The 8802-nt window shown below is 35.1% G+C and overlaps 1 long non-coding RNA gene across 3 annotated transcripts; it reads left to right on the top strand.

Moving 5' to 3' along the window:
* Window positions 1-1209: 1209 nt before the first annotated feature.
* Window positions 1210-5538, top strand: LOC110683641. 3 transcript variants are annotated; one of them, XR_002503642.1, is made up of 8 exons: window positions 1210-1432; window positions 1757-1915; window positions 2694-2761; window positions 2865-2995; window positions 3088-3184; window positions 3304-3658; window positions 3849-4007; window positions 5279-5538. It is a non-coding gene; the product is annotated as an uncharacterized LOC110683641 (long non-coding RNA). The 3 variants fall into 3 exon arrangements; XR_002503643.1 differs by having other exon boundaries at window positions 1210-1915; window positions 3304-3462; XR_002503641.1 differs by having other exon boundaries at window positions 1210-1915.
* The last annotated feature ends 3264 nt before the right edge of the window (window positions 5539-8802 follow it).

Raw genomic sequence — 8802 nt, 5'->3', positions numbered from 1 at the left:
GCTGCTTTCCTCAAGGACTTCCACCATTACAGTCCTTGTGAGGCTCTGCAGGATGGAACTAGCTAACTTTGACAATGCATCAGCTTGGGAATTTTCTACTCTAGTGACCAAGTATATCTGGAAATGCATTAGTTGAGCCACCACCTCTTTCACCTTCGTTGTGTATCTTAGCATTGTGGGCACTCTGGCCTCATACTCCCCCTTCAGCTGACAGGCGATTAACTGGGAGTCAATCTACAGGTGCACTTTCCTGACTCCAGCTACGATGCTCATTCGCAGACCTGCCAAAGTTTCCTTATACTATACCTCGTTGTTCGATGCCTTAAACATGAACTTAAAACACATTGCCCTTTGGCGATGTTATTTTGATGATTCCTGCCCCACTACCTATTTGGGCTGACGATCCGTCCACTGCCACTTTCTTGATTCCAATTTTGTCCTCTTTCTCCTCATAAGATGCTTCTACTATGAAGTCCGCTAGGCTTGAGCCTTGATGGCTGCCCTAGGCTTGACCTCGAATTCATACTCAGAGAGCTTAATTGCCCATTTAAAGAGCTTGCCCGAAGAGTCCATTTGTTGCAAGGCTATCTCCAGTGGGTGATTTGTAAGGATTTAGATTGTGTCCGCGTCAATGTAAGGTTTCAGCTTTCTTGCCATTGTTACCACTGCCAAAACCAACTTCTCTACCAACGGGTATCTCTGCTTAGCCTCAGTCAGCACATGGCTCACAAAGTATACCGATCTCTGTTGTTTTGTCTTTTTACCAAGAGAACAAATGCAATTGTTTGAATTAAGGCAGAGATATACAACTGTAGTTTTTCACTTAGCTTTGGATTGATCATGGTTAGGAGCTTAGTTAGATGCTCCTTAATGCCCTCTAAAGCTTCTTTTTCTACAGCTCCCCACGTAAACTCTCTGTTCTCTTTTAGCAGCTGGTAGAATGGTAGGGCCTTGTCAACTGAGTTGCTGATGAACCGAGTTAGCGTTGCCATTCTCCTTCACTACTACAAAATGAGTGTTTTTTCGACACTGTAGCCTCGACGCCAAGCAAGGGTGTCAACCTCTAATTATGTTGCCCGCATTTCCTCGACGCTTTTTAAAGTCGAAAGTAATTTTAGACTACAAAAAGCGTCGAGAATACTAACATGTGGCCCGCACGTGAACTCAAATAGATGTACCGCATTCACAAAAACCACCTAACATCAGGAATCCTACACCCACTCCTCATATTCTAACATCTCGAAAACTACTATCTTCTTTTTTCCTTCATTACATCTGAGTTCTTTACATAGATTCACGGAGTCATGGCCTAGAGTTTAAATTCAGATCCTCTTTCTTCTTGCGTTTAATCTATCACAGTAATTTATATATCATGGCAAAAATTATTGTCTTTATATCAAATCTGATGGTTTGCATTGAAATTCGATTTGCGGTAGCCATTGCTCTTGTTCTCCTCACATGTTACATTTTTACATGAATCTTTGTTAATTTTCTACTCTTAATAGATATAAATTGCTTCTTTCATTTTTTTGTTTGATTTTAATTGATACTTGCAAGTTGCAATTATTCAATTTTACTCGTTTTCAAACCCCAGGTTATAGATTTTGTTGAATTTCTATTTGTACAATTAATCTCTTAGTTTCTAGATATTTTCTTATACATTAGTGATTTACTGGATTGCTAATTTCATTTTTTTTGGATCTATTTCTTTACATGTAAAACTGGACATTGATTTTGTTACTCCATTCTTTCATAGTTTTAGAGTTATTGGTTGGACCAAAGCAGAGTTTGGACCTCGAATAGAAGAAAAAGAAGGGGTATTTTAAACCAAAGATCACCTTCTCATTATATTCCATGAAAATGGTGGGCAGTAGAATCGTCGAGCCTCTAATAGCAAGGGCGAATATTGCTGAATGTATGTCTCTTTGAGATTTGCAGTTTATAAAATTGATATGAATTTTTTATTTCTTTTTTATTGCTTTGATGTGATTTATTATGGATGATTTCTCAACTTATTAGGCTATTAGCTGAGGTGAATTCATTTTTCTGGGTAATAAGAGTTCTTGATGTTAGTATTTTTCAATTGCAGAATTATTTCAGATATAGAGTTAGTTTCTAAAATACTCAGCTTCATAATTTTAATTATATTGATTTGCATTAATTTTGTTCAAATATTGCTTTTGTTTAACCAAATCAACAGTTCATATAGCAGTTACCTCTGTTGTTGTGGTACCTAGTTCACAAAACATGCCTTTTGTGCATAATAATTGAATAAGTGGCTTCAGTTCTTTACCACTAGTTTGTAAGTTTAATTTGTTCGGTAGAAATGTTCTCATGAAAGACCAATTTGCAACTACATACTAACAACCAATTAATAAGCTCAGAGAGATTATCTTTGCAGACATACACACCATAATTAAATAAGGCTCCCTTTTTCAGTCCGTTGATGTTGTGTATGTGTCTATGATATGTGTGCAGCATGACGCTGTCATTCTCAAGTGTATATATATTGCATATCATGATTTGTTGACCATGATTGGTTATGACTTAAGATGAAGAATAGTTTAACAAAGAATCAGGAGGGGGGAAAAATTAAGAAGGCTTTTCTAAATAATCTATTTCCTCAAAAGTTATAGATGCTTGACATTAATGAACTCTTATGTTTGTGTTTTCAAATAATCTTTTGCTGCTAGGTGGATATGGATCAAGTAACAATGCTTGACAAGGTTCTCAATCTGAAGGAGATTCGTCAAACACAACTGTAATAGACTTTCTAGAGTAATTTATTATAGTTAGTAGATTAATTTGTTTTTTTTTTTTTTTTTTTGTCTTTCAATTATGAATCTATCTTTTTATTATTGTAGATTTTTGTTGGAGGGCTTGATCCTAGTGTCATAAACGAGGATCTTAGGCAACCTTTCTCTCAATATGGGGAGATATTTTATGTTAAAATTCCAGTAGGGAAAGGATGCGGATTTGTGCGATTTGCAAACAGGTGAGGCTTATACAATGCTCTGAAAAAAAATTTGATGATCTGATCTCTCATTAGATTGCTTACATTATAACTGTGGATTGTATCACCTTCAGAGGTCATGCTGAAGAGGCTTTGAATAAGCTAAACGGGTCAGTTATAGGAAAGCAAATTGTCTGTCTTTCATGGGGCCGCTACCCTACAAACAAACAGGTATATTTTCTCTACTGTCTATGTTTGTTTCTTGTTTAGATTTCAGGTTTTTGTGATTCTATTTTCTGCCTTGAACTGTGATTCTATGCTAAATAACACTTCACTTATACGGATGGCAGTCAAGAGGTGACTATGGAAATATGTGGAATGGAGGCTACTACGGAGGACACATATATGGTGGTGGTAACGGATACGTACCACACCCCCATGACCAAAGCATATATGCAGCAGCGACAGCAGCTTACTGAGCCTACCTTGTATACGACAATCAGCAACAGGTAAGCTGATGACAAAGACACGAAAAAAGAAGTAGCGCGCATGAGGAGAAGCCTCAAGATTATCGATAAGCGTTTCGTATAGCACTACCTAGGCATATTGTTTCATTCTTTGTAGTGTGAGCCTGTTGTGTAGAAATATTTATGAACCCCTTCCCCTCCTAATGTGGAGTGGAACTGAATTTTGATAGCTCCCAAGGTAGTTTTTCTTACTAATTTCCTTTTTTTTTTCCTATTATTCTATTATATTAGACATTCATTGAGGACAAGTTAAGAATGATATGGGGAACTTTCTCCTTAGAATATATGATGCTTGCATATCTTTATATGTTTGTTGGCTACTATACTGCTGGTTTGTTGCAATTTACAGCTGTTTGACGTTGTTGCAGCCGTAGATTTGTATGAAGATTTTTTAACTTGGTGTCAAAGATCAGAAATTGTTCAGCGCCCCTGATGGATCGTTTGATGCTGAATTAGAGATTTGTTTGAAATTTCTGGTTGAGAGTTACATTTCACATGTGGTTTAAGACAAGCCAAAGTTTATTAAGGTACGATTTTCATTGCATCAAACATCAATATATTCATAATCTTGTCTGATTTTGTTATGGTTGAGTAATTGACAGTGAAAATGCAATTGTACATGGGTTGAGTATCTTATTTATTAGATACAAATGAAGCCAAAGTAGAACATAATTTAAAACCTCCTATAGAAAGCTAAACCCATGGGTTCCCTCTTTCAATAATTGACTGACTTTGGAATTGAGTGTTATTGGCTAGCTTCCGTGATTAATGTGATCAAATCTGTTTTTGCATATAACTTCCATTTGGGAGTTAAAAATATGAGCTACAATGTACTCTGCCTTTTTTGAGGATTCTTTATCATTCTTAAGCTGTAACCTACATCTTTAAATGTGCAAAAAATTTGCTAGCTTTATGCTAGACACTAACTGACTATAATTTTTTTTTTTTGATGTTTTGCTGTTCATTTTACTTTTTTTTAAAGGGTGGATAATTAGTTCTAGTGAACATTGAATATATAAGATGTGTGTGAAATTCAGAGCTTGTGTGAGTGTATAAGCGTCGATTATCCTTTTTATTGGTATTTTAATTTTTAATAGATTTCTTGAGTAGATCACTTTATGCCAATGCCCCATTTTGCTTTTCATTCTATTGGGGGTGAGAGGTTGGCATGAGGGATGTCAACAGGAAGCTATAGAATTTTGGTTATCTGCAAGTGTGAAGCATTCTTTGTTAGAGAGGAATTGAAGAGGAAGGAAAACTATGCAATTCAGACACGTGAAAACTGGACTTTCCGATTACACCTCTTTCTTTCATATCTGCATGTAAAGCTCTATACATGCGGAATGCCTCCCTCAGTCAACCAGACAGTTTTATACACTTTGTTACTTCTAGTGGTTTTAAGATGGGTATTTGTGAACTTCTGATGGGTTTTTTTTTACTAGAAAGTAGTTTATTGTTTATTGAATGAGGGATAATATTGTTGGCTTTAGCAAAATGAGTAGAGGGCAGTGTGGATTTATGCCATTTATCTGTCGATAAAGCAGAATCATCTTGGTACAACAAGAATATCTGGCATTACCTAGCTGTAATAGCTATACTTGGATATAACTTGATCCTCAATTGTGAGTGAAGGCTAGTTCTTAATATGCTCTCAAAGTTGTATGTAGTTTTTTCAGCATGTGTATGTTCTGGTTTAAATATTGGTCTTTTCATTGTTGTTTAAATACAACATGTTGAATCTTGAGCCTATATTTTGTAATGTACTAATTTATACTTTGTAATTTTTATTTTTTTAAAGATTGGAAAAAGCAATGTAGGTGCAGCAAGAGAATAGGCCAGGACTGTTGAGCATCAAAACAAGCGACTATATCGTCTATAAGGCCATCATCTATCTATTTTGGTTTTTAGTCTTATAATAGTGATGTATTATTTAGGGACAAGCTACTATAATATGCGACGTTTTTTTTTGTTTTTTTTTTAATTATTATTATTAATTGTGTTGATGTTTTCTTTTGTAAATTTGGTAATTAACTACGTACTCTTATTGTTGTTGATTAATTATTGTTTTATTATTTTTTTAAATATAGTTATGATATTTGTTTATTTTAATTTTAATGTTATTAATTTAATTTATGGTAAATTTAAATAACTATAATGTATATATGATGGTAATAATTTAGTAAAAGAAAAAAAAAAGCTTAAAAAAACTCTAGACGCTTTTTAATGTCTACATTTTTTCATATTTCAAGAGTTTCCCGTCAAACCATAGGCTGACACGAATAAACGCAAGACAACAAAAAGCGTCGCTAAAATATATACACATTTGGGATAATGCGCGAAATAAGTATTTTTCGACACTTCGTATATTAGTTAGGACACATAAAAGCGTCGATATTCTCGACGCTTTTTTGTGTCCCTCCAAATTCTCGACTCGCGTATTTTCGACGCTTTTTAGCAGCGTCGAGAAATATTTTTTCGACGCTTTTTAGCGTCGAAAAAAAGCCTAAAAGGCGTCCAAAAACATGCTTTTTGTAGTAGTGCTTGTTAGTCGCATGATGTCTTTGATGCACTTAGGTTCTGGGAGGCTTAGGACTACCTCCACTTTCTCCGGGTTTGCATCGATTCCTCTTTGTAGGGAATATTTCAAGCATTACCCAAAACTTGAACCCCACTGTGATCATACACTTAAACATGGTGGCGTCCAAAGGGAAAGAAGATAGAGCAAAAGTGTTGCCAACAAGTTTTAGGAACTTGTAAACCGTTCACATGGTGAAGGTTATACCCCTTAACGATCAAGGAGATCGTCAACTCCAATAGGTCTGGAACCATGACTGGTAGTTTGGGGATGAAGGTACATATCCAACCTAAAAGAAATTGAACCTGCCCTAAGAATAGGTCTCTGCTTTATTCTGATCGTATTCATGTGCGCTTTCTGACTAACTAACATGCAATCAATAGATTTAACCCTAAACCTGTTTATATATGTTGGTTGAATATTAATGCACAAATAAAACTATTATTAACGATCACTTGAGTTATAATCAAATTAACCCTAAATAAGATTATTAATTATCTTATTAAGCGTGATTATAAGTACAAAAATCCCTTTAAACATGCATAAAAGGTGTGATCAAGCAATAAAAATAAATATAATCAAGCAACATAATAATCATCACAATAGTAATAATAATAATAATAATAATAATAATAATAATAATAATAATAATAATAATAATAATAATAATAATAATAATAATAATAATAATAATAATAATAATAATAATAATAATAATAATAATAATAATAATAATAATAATAATAATAATAATAATAATAATAATAATAATAATAATAATAATAGCAAGATCCTAGGCATGATACTAACAATATTAATAACAAACCCTAGCATGTCACTAAACATCCAAAATCAAAGCTTTTGCCCTAACATGATACTAACATGAATATTAGAAAGAGAAAATAGGAGGCATTGCAGGAAACACAATTGTCATATTTGATAATAGAAATTATAGTTGTTACCCTAAACATGATACTAGGAAGATCAAAGCGCCTTAACATGACAATAGGAATCATAATAACAACCTAGACATGATTTCTATATCATAATAACAATGTAAACAATTAAAGCACTTACTTGGATGCCTCGTACCTCTTTCTACTAACAAAATACACGCGTTAGTAACTTCAAGGAAAATAATAAACAAACAATTAAATTAAATAATAGAAAGTGAGATTTGGGACCAAACCCTCAGAAATTAAAACCTTTCACGTCTAGGGCGAAGGCAACTTTGAACTTGGCTAGGTGCTCCTAGGTCTTGTGAATGCGGAATTTCGTATGCAAAAGGGTTGGTTGAAAGCTTTAGCTTAGAGAGAAGAGAAATCTAGAGAGTTGATGCTAATTGATGATTGAAAACGGAGGTTTTAGGAGACTATTTATAGAGAAAATCAGTCGGACGGATAGAAAAACAAATCAGAGTTTCGACGAGAATAAAATAGGTTAGCGCCAGACGCTGGACATTAGCGTCAGGCGCTAAGGCTAGTGTCAGGCACCAAGCATTAGCGCCAGGCGCTAATCCCTGTCGTCAGGCGATAATCATTAATTTCACGCGTTTTCTTAATTTTGATAACAATTAGCTGTACAGAGGGACAAAATCGTATTTTCCTTAAAAACACTCTTTTATTCTGATTAAAACTCCAAAAAGTCAACCAAAGTCAATTTATCAATGCTAATTGAATTAGGAACGAAAAGAACCTTCTAGAAGATTCTAGAAGACTAAAATCAATTCTAATTGCATTAGGAATTATAAATCCAAATTAGGCCCTCCTCTAGATCATTGGGCCGCACATAAACATCAAACTGGGCCCATTTAGTAATTTGGCCATAACTTCCTCATTATTCATCGGAATTGGGCTTAAAATATATCGTTGGAAAGCTCCTTTCAAGCCCCATCCAACTACACCATTATTTGACCCTTTCTATGGACCAAACCAAACTGGATTGGATGTTTTCTTAAAATAGGTTTTCAAAAAAAAGAGAAAGAAAAGAATTAAAACTATCCATAACACTAGACTTTCAACACTTTCACCTCATTCGATTATGATTCGACGTGAAAGGTACTCATTACTGGGTTCGGTTTTGGGGAGACGCAAATGGGTGTCTACAGAAGCCCCCACTTTGACTGAGTTTGGATTAAAACGCAAGTTTCGAAAACAAAAGTCAAAGTATCGATTGGGATGGAGAATGATTCAGAACGTTCTACGATCCTCAATCATTCTTGTAACGCCGATACCTGTAAACTAGCGTTAGTTTAATAGATAAGAGAGTTAAGAAATGCGTATCTTGCACCGTCGAGCACACGCCGTTGAAGGTAACCAATTTGTTGTTGTTGCATTGCTGTTGTTGTGATAACCTTCCGCAAGCTAGGGAACGCCATCCTGATGTTTGTTTTGACGATCTTCTACAAGCTAGAGAATGCCGCCTGAAGACTGCTACGCTTGTAACTGCCTCCAATTCCGTCATGATAGACTTCTGCAAGCTAGAGAACCCAATCAAAGATTGCTTCGCTAAAAACGACCTTCTAGCGCTTTGTGACCATCTTCCGCAAGCCAGGGAACACGATCGAAGATAAATTCGCTTGAAATCTCCTCCAGTTGTTTGTGACAACTCTCCGCAAGCTAGGGAACGCTGTTGAAAATATCCTCGCCTGAAGTTATCCTCATTTGTTGCGATAATATTCTGAGGAAAATTACCGAAGACCCACGCTTGTCGATATATAAAGCTCGCTTGAACTTTGCTTCCGCTAT

Source organism: Chenopodium quinoa, unplaced genomic scaffold, assembly GCF_001683475.1.
Source record: "Chenopodium quinoa cultivar QQ74 unplaced genomic scaffold, ASM168347v1, whole genome shotgun sequence".
NCBI lineage: Eukaryota > Viridiplantae > Streptophyta > Magnoliopsida > Caryophyllales > Amaranthaceae > Chenopodium > Chenopodium quinoa.
This window is presented reverse-complemented; position numbering and strand designations above follow the sequence as displayed.